This window comes from Balaenoptera borealis, assembly GCF_965194805.1.
Source record: "Balaenoptera borealis genome assembly, chromosome: 1".
In the NCBI taxonomy this organism is placed as follows: domain Eukaryota; kingdom Metazoa; phylum Chordata; class Mammalia; order Artiodactyla; family Balaenopteridae; genus Balaenoptera; species Balaenoptera borealis.
Window position 1 is genome coordinate 59,300,444 of NC_138860.1, and position 18,152 is coordinate 59,318,595.

General features: G+C 37.1%; 1 protein-coding gene across 2 annotated transcripts in view; it reads right to left on the reverse strand.

The window, feature by feature from the left end:
• The window catches only part of FMO2 (flavin containing dimethylaniline monoxygenase 2), a 54,529-nt gene extending 41,989 nt beyond the window's left edge, over positions 1–12,540 (reverse strand). For both annotated transcript variants that reach the window (XM_082390582.1, XM_082390583.1), the window contains exon 1: positions 1–12,540. The gene's annotated coding sequence lies outside the window, so the exon portion shown is untranslated.
• Between the last annotated feature and the right edge of the window lie 5,612 nt (positions 12,541–18,152).

Consider the following 18,152-nt stretch of genomic DNA (forward strand, 5'->3'; position numbering starts at 1 on the left):
CTCCGTTTTTGCCTTTTGTTGCCCTCTCTGACAGTAGTCTTCTGTGTTGGTTGTGTGTTGGGAAGTAATCAGAAACGTTTGAAGAGCTGAAGGAGGCTGTGGGAAAGGGGAGGAGCTTGCACTCCTCTGGCATTCTGCCAGCTGAAACTCCAAGGCCTTTGTTAGGAGTCCTGAAATTAAGCAAGAGGCTTGTATTCTGAGGTCCAGGGTAAGGATGGAACATCTTTACAGTAACAACATTGTACACGTACCCATATATCATACAGATAGTAAAAATCCTTTTAATAATGGATTTAACCAATGCTCATTAACGAGTTTGTAAATATGGACAAATAAAGAGAAGTCAAAATTATCCCTTACCCCACCATACAGACATCACTATAACCACTGTTGACATTTTTGTATTTCTTTAATTTATATATATATACATACACACAAACAAAAATGGAATCATACTCTAAGTATAATTTCCAACTCGAGTTTTCACTTTACAGTATAGTGATAACTTTATATCTAGAGCAACATTTTTAAATGGCTGTATGATTTCCATTTTGTTGATGAATTAATTTTCCATCTAACAAATACTCGTTTCTATTTGTTAGGCACTATTTCTGACATATCACTGTGCCTGGATGAATGATCTCATAGAATTTACATTCCTAAAAGAATTTTTATTGAAGTATAGTTGATTTATAATGTTGTATTAAGTTCTGCTGTACAGCAAAGTGATTCAGTTATACATATATATGTATATATATGTATAACTGAATATATATATATATATATATTCTGGAATTTACAGAATATATATATGTATTCTGGACTTTACATTCTTGTTCTGGCCTGGCTTTCTTAGACTTGATGACTTCTGGATCTTAGCTTACTGTGCTTACCCGTTCCTAGATTGCTTACCCTACCCAGACCCATACACCATCTTATGTCTCTGCTTGTGTATATGCCGGCTTGGATGAATCTAGTAGGACTTCTAATATCTTCCTGTTCATTGCTCTTTTTTGCCTTGATATAGAACTGGCTAACTTACCTTTGCCTACAATCTCAGTTACTAGCACTACCATTAATTAAGAAAACTAAATCTAGAGGCTATAAAGCACATGTGTACCTTAGATATAGTCTAAATGATGAAAGTAAAGGATTTTGTTCTCCAGCCAACAAGACCAGTGGACCTAAGGACACTGAAATATTTTAATGCAAATTCATTCAACAAACATTTGTTGAACACCTCCTAGGTGCCAGACAATTCCTAAGTGCTGTAGACACAGCAGTGAACAAAAGAGTCAATACTCCTTTCCCTTATGGAGCTGGCTTTCTAGTGGAGGAAGCCAGACAAGCAATCAGTAAGACAGAATAAACGAGTAGCTGGTGATGCGTGCTGTGGAAAAAAATTAAACAGAGAACTAAGGTCTGGAGTGGAGAAGTGAAGCGTAGTTTGACATTTTAAAATAAGGTATTCAGGAAACATCATTTTCCTGATATTTCCAAAACTGAATTTGGTCACAGTAGAAGGTTTTCTTTGTCTAATAAATAAATCAACTCTATAGCAAGAGTAAAAGACACTTCAAGGGCAATGGTCAATGACTAAGAAACAAAAGAGCTGAACATGTTTCTTAATTAAAGAGGAAAAAAGATAAGCCACTTCACTGACATTGGGTCACAGATTTTGTAACTAATCTATGAACAGTTTTCCAATTATGTCTTCACTCTCCCTTCTCTAGTTAATTATGGTCTCGATAAAAGTCCTGTAATAATTTTACCTAACAAACGAAACACCCAGATACGCGAGCAGTTTTTTAAACTGATTGAACACTTGGGAGATGAATGAACTCTTGTGCAGATGGTCTGGTTCTCCCCCAGTAGATAACCTATCTGGAGATATTAATACCGTTTTGTGTCCAATTGAACATACACCTATGTTCACAGCATCAACCATCAGCTTGGGAGCAGGCATCTTCTTGCCACTGGCACCAGCTGAGGAACTTGCTCAACAGACATTCCTGGCTGGCAAACGGTACTTAGGTATGCCGAGGGCCAACAAGCCTCCTGGGGAGAACGGGTATATCCACAAACGAACCATAAAGCACCTGGCCAATTTTCTATTAGTGGACCTTTAGATTCCTTCTAAGTTTTTGCTATTATGAAAATGCTGTAATGAACACTATTTAGGTATATCTCTTCCACACTTACCACATCATATTCTCAGGATAAAAACCTAAAAGGGGAATTGCTGTATGAAAGTATATGCCCATTTGAAAGTCTACAGTGCTCCTCAAACTTTAAAGCATAAAACGCTTGGAGACCTTATTAAAATGCAGATGTGGATTTAATAGATATGGGATGGGTCTGAGAGTCTTCATTTCTAACACGATTCCAGATGATTCCAATGCTGCTGGTCCTTAGATCACATTTTGAATTGCAAGTTTCTACTATATTTTGACAAGTTGTCTTCCAGGAAGTGGATACTTTCTAATAGTATTTTATGTTTACAAAGTGTTTTAAAGTGTAAAAATACTTTTACATACATTAATTCATTTGGTTAGCTCAGGACCTAGGCATTATTACCCATCCTTGTCTTATGGATATGGAAACAAACTTGGCTTGGCTACTAGGAAGTTTAAGAATAACCAGGATGGTAATGAACTTCTTAAAACCTTGTCATAAGGAACCACTGAAGAAACTTTTGATGTTTAGCCCAGAGGATATATATTGAAAAATATATTATAATTGCCTTCAAAATGGCTGTTACATGGAAAAGGTCATATAAGCCAATTTTGGGTAGACACAAAAGTCTATTCAGGATCAAATCTGTCAATGTTACAGAAAAGCTGTTTGCCTCAATATAAGGAAGAATTTTCTGGCTAACAATGCTGTGCAAATATGGAAGGGGCTGTTTTGTAAGGTAGTGAATTCTCTATCACTGTAAGTATTGAAACAGTTAGAAAACCGCTTCTTAGTACATAATAGAGGAATTCAGGCAGAGTGTGATAGTGAAGTAAAGTTGTCCTAACTGCAAGATTTTAGCATCTGAGATCCTGGATTCTGTCATTATCAATTGTAGTTTTTTTTTTAGTTTTGTAAAAAAAATATATATATTTATTTATGGCTACATTGGGTCTTGGTTGCTGTGCACGGGCTTTCTTTAGTTGTGGTGAGCGGGGGCTACTCTTCGTTGTGGTGTGCGGGCTTCTCACTGTGGTGGCTTCTCTTGCTGCAGAGCACGGGCTCTAGGCACACGGGGCTTCAGTAGTTGTGGCATGCGGGCTCAGTAGTTGTGGCTCACGGGCTCTAGAGCGCAGGCTCAGTAGATGTGGCTCACGGGCTTAGTTGCTCCACGGCATGTGAGATCTTCCTGGACCAAGGCTTGAACCTGTGTCCCCTGCATTGGCAGGCGTATTCTTAACCACTGTGCTACCAGGGAAGTCCCTATCAGTTGTAGTTTTAAGATAGGCACAGAGTTGCTGAGAAGACTTTGGATTGGATTTGAAAGTATACTGGTTATTGTAAAGGAATGGGAGGCTGTTGGCACTATGTACCCCTCCACATGGCTGGGGTCCTGGAGTCACCTCCTGAGCCATTCCTGGAATGTTCTAAGCTCTCTTGATTATGGCTTCTCCCATGAAAACAATGTACATATCAGCCTTGGCATCTCTTTCTCTTTCCAGTTTTACTTTTTATTACATATTTCAACAGAAAACTTCTCAAAACCATGTGTCACTCCCTGAGAACAGGAAGCACAGAGCCAGGAGAACAAGTTTTCTCATTAAGTTGCTTTAGACCATTAGGTAAATGACAAGCTAAACTAATCTTATTATCCCTTGACTATGACCCAGTTTTATTGTTTGGATGAACCCATCTGTATCTCCTGTGTGATGTATATAGTCCCATCATTTCTATATGCTCTATATTTTCTGGGGCAGTTCTCTTTTAAAATAATCCTCCTGGAGCTTCTGGATTAAGAGAATGAACCAAGCAAGCATATTTACTACCCTTTCCAAACTCTCATTGAAGTGGTAGGAAAGTTGTACAAACGAATAAATACATGACAGGTCTGAGAAAAGGAAATGCTCTTTGGACCAGATTTTTTAAAGTTTTAGTGGGATATTGCTATATAATTCATTTATTTAATTTAAATAGTATAACCATTCAACTATTTAATTCAATGGTTTTTAGTATATTCACAGAGTTGTTCAACCATCACCACAATCAATTTTAGAACATTTTCATCACGCCCCCAAAGAGCTCCTGTACCCAATAGCAATCACTGCTCAATTTCTCTCCACATAGACCCACCCCCAATTAGGCAAACAGTAATTTACTTTCTATTGCTATAGATTTGCTGATTCTGAATATTTCATATAAATGGAATCATATGATCTATTTTTTTCAGGTGTGAATGACTTCTTTCACTTAGCATAATGTTTTTAAAGTTTACTCATATTGTAGCATATATCAGTATTTCATTCCTTTTTATTGCTGAATAATATTCCATTTTATGGATACCACACTTTATCCATTCATCAGTTGATGGATGTTTGGATTGTTTCTGCTTTTTGGTTATTATGAATAATGCTGCTATATGGATTAATGTGTAAATTTTTTGTATGGACATATGTTTTCATTTCTCTTAGATACATATCCAGGAGTAGAACTGCTGGGGCATATGATAATGTTATGTTTAGCATTTTGAGGAACTGCTAAACTGTTTCCAAAGCAGCTATAACATTTTACATTCCTACCAGAAATTTATGAGGATTCCAATTTCTCCATAATCTCTCCAACATGTGTTATTATCTGTCTTCTTGGTTATAGACATCCTAGTAGACGCAAAGTGGTATCTCATTATGGTTTTGATTTGCACTTTCCTAATAGTTAATGACATCAACTGTCTTTTAAATGGCCGACTCTCTTGGCCATTTGTATACCTTCTTTGAGAAATGTCAATTCAGATTCTTTATCCGTTTCACCTTTTTATTATTGAGTTGTGAGAGTTCTTTACATATTCTAGATGTAAGTCCCTTGTCATATACATGATTTGCAAATATTTTGTCCCATTCTGTGAGTGGTCTTTTAACTTTATCGATGGTGTTCTTTGAAGTGCATAAATTTTAATTTTAATGAAGCACAATTTATCTATTTTTCTTTTTCTTTTGTTGCTTGTACTTTTGGTGTTGTAACTAAGAAGACTTTTCCTATTTGTGGACCAGATTTTCATGAAATTTCTGGAAGATGGGATTTGGATGAGATTATCTTGACAGACCAGAGTACAATCCATAGCCCAGAGCACATGGGAGAAGGCTGGCACAGAGATGGGAGGTATCTTTACCAGTGGTGGCTGTGAGAGGCTCTATCATACATATCATTTATGTAGTGCTTATTATTTACTTATTGTCTATGTTTTACAGAGATTAATTTAATTGATTGTTAAAACAATCCTATGAGAGAATAAATTTTGTTAACTGCATTTTATGAGTGAGAAATCTGATACATCAAAGAATTAAGTAAAATGCTGAAAATCACACAACAAGGAGAGCTTTGAATCCAGGCCATCTAAACCTTCACAATGTGTGCTCTTAATCACTACATCAAATTACCTGTAAGCCCTAAGCACAGAGGAGGCAGGTGTAGGGAGTGGAGTACATTGTGGGACATTAATCAAGGTAATTAAATGAGGGTCTAAGTAACAGCTGGGCTAGTTCTTCCTTCATGTTTCTGCTCATCACAGAAACATGAATAGAGACTGGGAACAGCAGTATTTGCCTCCAGGATTCATTATAATTAACAGAATAAAATTCTAAGTCCTTAGAAAAGTATGTTCATTCTCATAATCTACCATATCCTGGTATTCTTCCTAGACTTCATTCCCACATAACTTGTTTTTCATTTCCTCAAACTTAGCCTTTTGCAAAGGGCCTCAAAGCTGTGTAGTCTGACAATTTTTGTTTTTAATTGGAATATTTAATCTATTTACATTTAATCTATGTCTACCATTTTACCATTTATATTCTACTTTCCTTACCTGTTCTGTGTTTTTCTCCTTTTGTGCTTACTTTTGAATTAATAAAACGTATTTATCCTTCCTCCCCAATTAGCTTATTTGTTAAATTATCTTCTGATATTCTTTTAGTGAGTTTCCCTAGGGGTTACAATATGCATCTTTGGCTTCTTAAATATATATATATATATTTTTATACTACTTCCAAGACAATAAAAGGTCTACATAACACTCTATTTATTACCCTCACACCTTTTGTAGTCCTGATGTCATGTATATTTAATTCTTCATGTTTTTAATACCTCACAAGACATTTTGGTTATTGCTTCATACAGTCAATAGTCATTTAAATTTACACACATATTTACCTCTTCATTCCTTAGTATTTCCATGCTTCCATCTAGGATCATTTTCATTTGCCCGAAGTACTCTAATTTTCCTTTAGTGTGGGTCTGCTGGTAACTATCTCAGTTTCTTTATTTTGAGTATGAATTATTTTACCTTCATTTTTGAAAAACATTTAAAAAAGGTATAGAATTCTAGATTGGCAGTATTTTTTCTCCCAGCACTTAGAAGAAATTATTCTATTTCTTTTGACTTCCATCATTTCGATTGAGAAGTCAGCTGTAAGTCTTACTATTGTTCCTTTGACGGCAATACATCCTTTTTACTCCTGTGACTGGTCTTAAAATTTTCTCTTTGTATTCAGTTTTCATCAGTTTTACTATCGGGTACATAGACTACCTCTCTGGGGTACTCTGGAAGGCAGTTAGGCTGGGTTTGGCTGACTAAAAGCCCTTTAGGCGTCCCAGTCAAAGGTCTGCAGTATTTGCCAACCTCCCTTTCCCCTTGAACTTCAGTCTTTGCCTCCCTAGCTCTTTGGGATTTCCAAAAATTCAGCCTCTCAGTTTCTGCTTTCTAAATGGTACCTGCTTCAAACAACTAGTGAAGCTGACTGTCTGGCTCACCCTCAGTGAGCTTTCCTTCCTTTCAGGATCTTGATTCTTGCTACCTTGGTAGCTCTCTGATATTTCGAACAAATATTTTTTTAAAATAATATTTTATACAGTTTTTCTAGTTGTTATTAGTGGAAAGACAGGACAAATACAAGCTAGCCAGTCATAGCTGGAAGACATCCATACTTTTCAGCTATTTCTAATAGTTTCCTAGGTTTCTGTCTCAGTCCAGAATAAAAAATTTATTTTCTTCTGCTCTGTCTCTTCATCTTCAGAACATCCTTTTGCTGATGACCTTTGTGAGATAATGTCTTTGTTGGCACAGCTGTTCTTCATTGTTGAACTCTGTGTGTACTCTCACTTTGCAACAGCTTTTCTCTGAACCCCTACTGCACTACAGATAAAGATGTAATTTTATTTTTAACATTTATAAATATATTACAGAATTACAAAGGTATAACTCATACTCATGTACTCACTACCCAGTTGAAGCCCTCTTTGTAACCTCCCTAATTTTATCCTTTTCCATGCCTGCCAAAGGTAACCAGTCTGTTGAATTTATTCCTTATATTTTTTGTGCATTTCTTTATACTTTTACTACATATGCATGAATAAAAACATTATATAATATCATAAGAAGGTATCACACCATATACATTTTCATACAACTTGTTTTTTTGCTCAACATTATCTTTATGAGATCCATGTTTTCTAAATATAAGCAACTTTATTTCATTTATTTTCATCATGGGTGAATTCCTTGATATAAATAAATTACAGTTCATTTAGTTCTTCTCCATTGATGAATATTTAGATTATTTCAGTTTTTCTCTATTACAAACAATATATTCTTGTATTTATTTACTTGAGCACCTGTGCAAGAGTTTCTCCAGGGTACCTGCCTCACTGTGAAATGGCTAGATTATAGCATATTCATATTTTCAACTTTGCTAGATGTTGATAAATTGTTCTCCAAAATGTATGTACCAATTCGTACTCCCTCCACAAATGACTAATTCTCCTTGATCCTCATTCTACCTGGTACTTGGCATTTTCACACTTTTTTTGGCTGATATTTATTAAGGATGTGAAGTGATATTTCATAATGGTTTTAACTTACATTTTTTGGATTACTAAGTGATATGAATTATAAAAGGCTTGGAGATAATAGTACAATATAAAGTATAAGTTATAGTTGATATTAGAATTGTCTTCTCTTAAAACCTATAATATTATTGCCCAAATCAGTTCTCAGAGTCCCTCACCAGGTTGACTCTGCTTAGCTTATAGCAGAGACAAACCTTAAAGCCCAGGCCTGGCTGCCTCTAAAACCCAGAGAGCACAGTCACCCTTGTCTGCCACACTCGCTTCTTGGGGATTATCCCATTCTCAGTAAAACTGACAATAAGAACTTCATACTCTCTGGGGAAAATCCATGCCCATGAAGAAAGGCATGTCTCCATGATCTGAACAAACCATAATAATAGAATGAGAGTATAACTGAATAATAGTTGACTGTTAGAATGACAGTAGAGACATCCCAAAGTTGCAGTGATGGGCCCTCAACACTATGTGGGTGACCCCAAATGTGGGGCATGTTGTGCTGCCTAGGCCAATATCTTTCTATTCAACTCTTTATCTCTCAGGGAAAGAGTGCCTGAATGTTCCTTTTTACTGTATTCTCATTTCTACTTTCGTATCTTGGAAACCATATTAGAAATAAACACAAGCTTACATACATCATTCAACAAATGGTTTTAAGCATCGGTTGGTCTAGTTCCAGATTTATGAAAAATCAAAACAAACAAAAAATAATGCCAAACATCTCACTAGGTCTGAAGAATCATGGCTTTGCTAAAACATCCAACTTTTATTTCTAAACATAGTTGAATGTATGTGAAATGATTCACGCACAAGATTATTCACTGAAGGAAATAGCAAAACACTGGAAACAAAAAAATTTTCGTCAATGGGAGACTGGTTCAATGAATCACAGTTCATCCATACAATCAAACAATACACAGCTTTAAAAAGAGTGAGAAACTTCTCTATATACTTCTTCCCAAGATTTGTTACTAAATAAAAAAGCAAGGTACAGAACAGTATACATACCATGCTATACTTTGTGTAAAAACAAAAAATAAGAAAATGCACTTTAAGAGGAACCAAGATGGCTGAGTAGAAGGACGTGCTCTCACTCCCTCTTGTGAGAACACCAGAATCACAACTAGCTGCTGGGCAATCATCGACAGGAAGACACTGGAACTAACCAAAAAAGATACCCCACATCCAAAGACAAAGGAGAAACCAAAATGAGACAGTTGGAGGGGCGCAATCATAGTAAAATCAAATCCCCTAACTGCTGGGTGGATGACTCACAGACTGGAGAACACTTATACCACAGAAGTCCACCCACTGGAGTGAAGGTTCTGAGCCCCACGTCAGGCTTCCCAACCTGGGGGTTCCGGCAACGGAAGGAAGAATCCTAGAGAATCAGACTTTGAAGCCTAGTGGGATTTGATTGCAGGAATTCAACAGGACTGGGGGAGACAGAGACTCAACTCTTGGAGGGCACACACAAAGTAGTGTGCGCATCGGGACCCAGGGGAAGGAGCAGTGACCCCAGGGAAGACTGAACCAGACCTACCTGCTAGTGTTGCAGGGTCTTCTGCAGAGGCGGTGGGGGGGGTGGCTCTGGCTCACAGTGGGGACAAGGACAATGGCAGCAGAAACTCTGGGAAGTACTCCTTAGCATGAGCCCTCCCAGAGTCTGTCATTAGCCCCACCAAAGAGCCTGGGTAGGCTCAAGTGTTGGGTTACCTCAGGCCAAACAACCAACAGGGAGGGATCCCAGCCCCACCCATCAGCACTCAAGTGGATGAAAGTTTTACTGAGCTCTGCCCAAAGGAGCAACAGTCAGCTCTACCCACCACCAGTACCTCCCATCAGGAAATTTACACAAGCCTCTTAGAAAGCCTCATCCACCAGAAGGCAGAGAGCAGAAGCAAGAAGAACTACAATCCTGCAGCCTGTGGAACAAAACCCACTTTCACAAAAAGATAGACAAGATGAAAAGGCAGAGGGCTATGTACCAGATGAAGGAACAAGATGAAACCCCAGAAAAACAACTAAATGAAGTGGACATAGGCAACCTTCCAAAAAAAAGAATTCAAAATAATTATAGTGAAGATGATCCAGGACCTCGGAAAAAGAATGGAGGCAAAGATCGAGAAGATGCAAGAAATGTTTAACAAAGACCTAGAAGAATTAATGAACAAACAGAGATGAACAATACAATAACTGAAATGAAAACCACACTAGAAGGAATCAATAGCAGAATAACTGAGGCAGAAGAACGGATAAGTGACCTGGAAGACAGAATGGTGGAATTCACTGCTGCAGAACAGAATAAAGAAAAAAGAATGAAAAGAGATGAAGACAGCCTAAGAGACCTCTGGGACAACATCAAATGCAACAACATTCTCATTATAGCGGTCCCAGAAGGAGAAGAAAGAGAGAAAGGACCTGAGAAAATATTTGAAGAGATTATAGTCAAAAACTTCCCTAACATGGGAAAGGAAATAGCCACCCAAGTTCAGGAAGTGCAGCGAGTCCCATAAAGGATAAACCCAAGGAGAAAGACGCCGAGACACATAGTAATCAAATTGGCAAAAATTAAAGACAAAGAAAAATGATTGAAAACAGCAAGGGAAAAATGACAAATTACATATAAGGGAACTTCCATAAGGTTAACAGCTGATTTCTCAGCAAAGACTCCACAAGCCAGAAGGGAATGGCATGATATACTTAAAGTGATGAAAGGGAAGAACCTACAACCAAGATTACTCTGCCTGGCAAGGATCTCATTCAGATTCAATGGAGAAATCAAAAGTTTTACAGACAAGCAAAAGCTAAGAGAATTCAGCACCACCAAATCAGCTCTACAACAAATGCTAAAGGAACTTCTCTAAGTGGGAAACACAAGAGAAGAAAAGAACCTACAAAAACAAACCCCAAACAATTAAGAAAATGGTCATAGGAACATACGTATCAGTAATTACCTTAAATGTGAATGGATTAAAAGCTCCAACAAAAAGACACAGGCTAGCTGAATGGATACAGAAACAAGACCCATATATATGCTGTCTACAAGAGACCCACTTCAGACCTAGGGACAGATACAGACTGAAAGTGAGGGGATGGAAAAAGATATTCCATGCAAATGGAAATCAAAAGAAAGCTGGAGTAGCAATACTCATATCAGATAAAATAGACTTTAAAATAAAGAATGTTACAAGAGACAATGTAGGACACTACATAATGATCAAGGGATCAATCCAAGAAGAAGATATAACAATTATAAATATATATGCACCCAACATAGGAGCACCTCAATATATAAGGCAACTGCTAACAGCTATAAAAGAGGAAATCGGCAGTAACACAATAATAGTGGGGGATTTTAACACCTCACTTACACCAATGGACAGATCATTGAAAATGAAAATAAATAAGGAAACAGAAGTTTTAAATGACACAATAGACCAGATAGATTTAATTGATATTTATAGGACATTCCATCCAAAAACAGCAGATTACACGTTCTTCTCAAGTGCACACGGAACATTCTCCAGGATAGATCACATCATGGGTCACAAATCAAGCCTTAGTAAATTTACAAAAATTGAAATCATATCAAAGCACCTTTTCTGACTACAACACTATGAGATTAGAAATGAATTACAGGGAAAAAAACGTAAAAAGCACAAACACATGGAAGCTAAACAATACGTTACTGAATAACCAAGAGATCACTGAAGAAATCAAAGAGGAAATCAAAAAATACCTAGAGACAAATGACAATGAAAACACGATGATCCAAAACCTATGGGATGCAGCAAAAGCAGTTCTAAGAGGGAAGTTTATAGCTATACAAGCCTACCTTAAGAAACAAGAAAAATTTCAAATAAACAATCTAACCTTACACCTAAAGGAACTAGAGAAAGAAGAACAAACAAAACCCAAAGTTAGCAGAAGGAAAGAAATCACAAAGATCAGAGCAGAAATAAGTGAAATAGAAACAAAGAAAACAATAACAAAGATCAATAAAGCTAAAAGCTGGTTCTTTGAGAAGATAAACAAAATTGATAAACCATTAGCCAAGCTCATCAAGAAAAAGAGGGAGAGGACTCAAATCAATAAAATTAGAAAGGAAAAAGGAGAAGTTACAATAGACACCTCAGAAATACAAAGCATCCTAAGAAACTACTACAAGCAACTCTATGCCAACAAAATGGACAACCTGGAAGAAATGGACAAATTCTTAGAAAGGTATAACTTTCCAAGACTGAACCAGGAAGAAATAGAAAATATTAACAGACCAATCACAAGTAATGAAATTGAAACTGTGATTAAAAATCTTCCAAGAAACAAAAGTCCAGGACCAGATGGCTTCACAGGTGAATTCTATCAAACATTTAGAGAAGAGCTGACACCCATCCTTCTCAAACTCTTCCAAAAAACTTCAGAGGAAGGAAGACTCGCAAACACATTCTATGAGGCCACCACCACCCTGACACTGAAACCAGACAAAGATACTACAAAAAAAGAAAATTACAGACCAATATCACTCATGAATATAGATGAAAAATCCTCCACAAAATACTAGTAAACAGAATCCAACAACATATTAAAAGGATCATACACCATGATCAAGTGGGATTTATCCCAGGGATGCAAGAATTCTTCAATATACACAAATCAATCAATGTGGTACACCATATTAACAAATTGAAGAATAAAAACCATATGATCATCTCAATAGATGCAGAAAAAGCTTTTGACAGAATTCAACACTCATTTATGATAAAAGTCTCCAGAAAGTGGGCATAGAGGGAACCTACCTCAACATAATAAAGGCCATATATGACAAACCCACAGCAAACATCATTCTCAATGGTGAAAAACTGAAAGCATTTCCTCTAAGATCAGGAAGAAGACAAGGATGTCCACTCTCACCACTATTATTCAACATAGTTTTGGAAGTCCTAGCCACGGCAATCAGAGAAGAAAAAGAAATAGAAGGAATACAAATTGGAAAAAAAGAAGTAAAACTGTCACTGTTTGCGGATGACATGATACTATACATAGAGAATCCTAAAAATGCCACCAGAAAACTACTAGAGCTAATCAATGAATTTGGTAAAGTTGCAGGATAAAAAATTAATGCACAGAAATGTCTTGCATTCCTATACACTAAAGATGAAAAATCTGCAAGAGAAATTAAGGAAACACTCCCATTTACCATTGCAACAAAAAGAATAAAATACCTAGGAATAAACCTACCTAGGGAGACAAAAGGCCTATATGCAGAAAACTATAAGACTCCGATGAAAGAAATTAAAGATGATCCAAACAGAGATATACCATGTTCTTGGATTGGAAGAATCAATATTATGAAAATGACTATACTCCTCAAAGAAATCTTCAGATTCAGTGCAATCCCTATCAAATTACCAATGGCATTTTTTGCGGAACTAGAACAAAAAATCTTAAAATTTGTATGGAGACACAAAACACCCCGAATAGCCAAAGCAGTCTTGAGGGAAAAAAACAGAGCAGGAGGAATCAGACTCCATGACTTCAGACTATACTACAAAGCTTCAGTAATCAAGACAATATGGTACTGGCACAAAAACAGAAACATAGATCAATGGAACAAGATAGAAAGCCCAGAGATTAACCCATGCACCTATGGTCAACTAATCTATGACAAAGGAGGCAAAGATATACAATGGAGAAAAAACAGTCTCTTCAATAAGTGGTGCTGGGAAAACTGGACAGCTACATGTAAAAGAATGAAATTAGAATACTCCCTAACACCATACACAAAAATAAACTCAAAATGGATTAGAGACCTAAATGTAAGACTGGACGCTATAAAACTCTTAGAGGAAAACATAGGAAGAACACTCTTTGACATAAATCACAGCAAGATCTTTTTTGATCCACCTCCTAGAGTAATGGAAATAAAAACAAAAATAAACAAGTGGGACCTAATGAAACTTCAAAGCTTTTGCACAGCAAAGGAAACCATAAACAAGACGAAAAGACAACCCTCAGAATGAGAGAAAATATTTGCAAACGAATCAACGGTCAAAGGATTAATCTCCAAAATATATAAACAGCTCATTCAGCTCAATATTAAAGAAACAAACAACCCAATCAAAAAATGGGCAGAAGACCTAAATAGACATTTCTCCAACGAAGACATACAGATGGCCAAGAAGCACATGAAAAGATGCTCAACATCACTAATTATTAGAGAAATGCAAATCAAAACTACAATGAGGTATCACCTCACACCAGTTCGAATGGGCATCATCAGAAAATCTACAAACAACAAATGCTGGAGAGGGTGTGGAGAAAAGGGAACCCTCTTGCACTGTTGGTGGGAATGTAAATTGATACAGCCACTATGGAGAACAGTATGGAGGTTCCTTAAAGAACTAAAAATAGAATTACCATATGACCCAGCAATCCCACTCCTGGGCATATACCCAGAGAAAACCGTAATTCAAGAAGACACATGCACCCCAATGTTCATTGCAGCACTGTTTACAATAGCCAGGTCATGGAAGCAACCTAAATGCCCATCGACAGACGAATGGATAAAGAAGTTGTGATACATACATACAATGGAATATTACTCAGCCTTAAAAAGGAACGAAATTGAGTCATATGTTGAGACGTGGATGGATCTAGAGACTGTCATACAGAGTCAAGTAAGTCAGAAAGAGAAAAACAAATATCATATATTAACGCATGTATGTGGAACCTAGAAAAATGGTACAGATGAACTGGGTTGCAGGGCAGAAGTTGAGACACAGATGTAGAGAACAAACGTATGGACACCAAGGGGGGAATACTGCGGTGGGATGGGGATGGTGGTGCGTTGAATTGGGCGCTTGGGATTGACATGTATACAATGATGTGTATAAAATTGATGACTGATTAAAAAAATATACATTTTAATAAAAAAAAAACAAAAACAAAAAAAAACATTTGTATAGGACAGATTATGGGAAGTAGTCCTGCCTTTTTCAATATTCAATTGTTATTAAAACCATAGTTTGGAATGAATTCAGTGCTTCACTCTTGCTTGTTGAGCAAGTAGAACATGACTCCTGCATTTGAATCTGGCACTTACAGACTTATGACAGGGCTAGTATCCACCACTGTGAGTGAATAGTGGTCACACTGGATATATGCCAGAGGCAGTCAGTGATCTCAAGTCTGCTCCAGAGGGTAACAAATGAATTATATGTCTAAATAGGTATTAAAGAGGAGACTGGGTATTGTGGAGAAAACACAAACATCTATCAAGGGTTGAATTAGGAGATCTATAAAATCCCTTTGAACTTTAAAATGGTGATTATATGAAGACAATATCTATTGTTTCAAGGAAGGCAAGAAAGAGATCTTAAACTGGAAGCCCCTGAAAGCTGTGCTCACTCAAGTTTTATCTGGCCTGTCCAAGGCTTAAAAAATGTTGCTAAACATTAAATATCCAGAAAATAACAGATACAGATATCAATGCTAAGCTTACTAAAAATTTTAGAAAATCTGGTTGTGCTGGGCCTGCATTTTTTCCTCTTCAGTTTATTGGAATTTGGAATTATTGAGAAGGATCAGTGTTAACTCATTATTTATTTATTTACTCATTTATTTATTTGCCATGCCACACAGCTTGTGAAATCTCAATTCCCCAACCAGGGATTGAACCCAGGCCATGGCAGTGAAAGTACCGAGTCCTAACCATCCTAACCATCCTAACCACTGGACCACCAGGGAATTCAGATGTTAACTCTTATTGAGAAGTTTGGTAGAATTCAGCTGAAGCCGTCTGGTCCTGGACTGTTGTTTGTTGGGAATTTTTAAATTACTGATTCAATTTCATGACTGGCAACTGGTCTGTTTATATCTTCTATTTCTTCCTGATTTAGTCTTGGGAGATTGAACATTTCGAGGAATTTATTCATTTCTTCTATGTTGTCCATTTTATTGGTGTAAATTGTTTGTAGTACTCTCTTAAGGATCTTTTGTATTTCTGTGGTGTCAGTTGTAACTCCTCCTCTTTCATTTTTTTAACTTGGGCCCTCTCTCTTTTTTTCTTGATGAATCTGGCTAAAGTTTTATCAATTCTGTTTATCTTTTCAAAGAACCAACTCTTAGTTTCACTGATAAATTGTTTTTTTAGTCTCTATTTCACTTATTTCTGATCTGCTCTTTATCATTTCTTTCCTTCTATTATACTAACTTTGGGTTTTGTTTGTTCTTCTTTTTCTATTTCCTTTAGGTTTAGGGTTAGAGTGTTTATTTGAGATGTTTCTTGTTTCCTGAGGCAGACTTGCATCACTATAAACTTTCCTCTTAGAACTGTTTTTGCTGCATCACATAGATTTTGGATTGTTGTAGTTTCTTTTTCATTTGTCTTCAGGTATTTTTTTAATCTCCTCTTTGATTTCTTCAGTGACTCATTGATTGTGTAGTAGCATATTGTTTAACCTCTGTGTGTTTGTGGGTTTTTTCTTGTAGTTGATTCCTAATTTCATACTAGTGTAGTTGGAAAACATGCTTGATATCATTTCAGTCTTCTTCAATTTATTGAGACTTGTTTTGTGGCTTAGCAAGGGATCTATCCCAGAGAATGTTCTATGTGTGCTTCAAAAGAATGTGTATTCTACTGCTTTTGGATCAATGTTCTACATATATGTTTTAACTCTGTATGGTTTAATGCATCATTTCAGGCCAGTGATTCCTTACTGATTTTCTGTCTGGCTGATCTGCCCATTGATGTAAGTGAGGTGTTAAAGTCCACAACTATTATTGTGTTGCTGTCAATTTTCCCCTTTATGTTTGTTAATATATGCTTTATGTGTTTAGGTGCTCCTATCTTGGGTGCATATATATTTACAATTATTATATCTTCTTGTTGGACTTGTTGTCAAACCCAAGTTTATGTGCCCAATGCAGAGTGGGGCCAAACAAACAGAAGTGGGGTTTGAAGCAGAGGAAGTTTTATTGCAAGGGTCAAGCAAGGAGAACAGGTGGTTCATGCTCAAAAGACTTGTATTTCCAGATGGTTTTTGGGGAAGAGTTTTTAAAGGCAATATTTGGGGTGATGGCTGCATGATGTATGACTTTCTTCTGATTGATTGGCGGTGAGGTAACAGGGTGGTGTTCCAGGAATCTTGTGTTTAGCCTGAAGTTACCATCCTCCACCTCACCTCCCTAATTGGTAACAGTTTGAATCTGCCCTTTGGAACTCAGGGATGGTTTAGGAGGCTGAAACCTTTTTTCCTATAAACAGGAAATGGGGGAAACAAAGGATTTTGTAACCAGGAGGGCCCCACAGGGTCCTGCTCTTTCAATCCCCCCTTTTCTTTGATACTCCTCAATCTTGAGGGTTAACAGGTGTGGGACTGTAAGCAGATAGGTTAGGGGGTTCCCAGAGAAAGAGAACCAGGAATGGCTTTCTTGACATGAGAGAAGGCATTTTGGCCTAAGACATGTTGTGATCTAAGCCTGGCTACAGTGCTTACCCTTGAACAGATCTCAGTATTTAATGATCTTAAGGGAAGTAAGGGAATGCAGAACAAAGGAAAAGCAGGCAAGAAACAATAGTTCAGCAATAAAACAGAGTCCTAGTTCCTCCTCAAAGGATATTCATGACAATCTGATCAGTCTTTGAGTACTGTAGGAACTAAGGCTCCCACTCAGGTGGAGGATGGAATGATGATGTTGACCCTCCTGACTTCAATCAACTAAAGCTTGGACTCTGTCTGCCTTTTCCCCAATTCTATGCTGAATTCTCCCCTACTCAAGCCCCTTCATGAATATGCATGTACCCTTAGCTTAAAACTTCCCCAATTTTGCTGTTTGAGGAGACACTGCTTTGGGAAAGATCCCTGGTGTTTTCCTTACTTGCTGTAAGTAATAATAAGTCCTTCCTTCTCCTGACCTTTGGCATGGTTGTGTCTTTTGGCTTGACACCACCCAGAGGCAAATCCAGTTTTTGGGGAACAGGACAAGAAAGGGGATAAAGTTTTGAATAGGGAGGTTAATCATAAACTCAGCAGAGGAGATAGGTTTTAGGGGGAGTTGGTTTCAATGCCCACTCCTGTTTC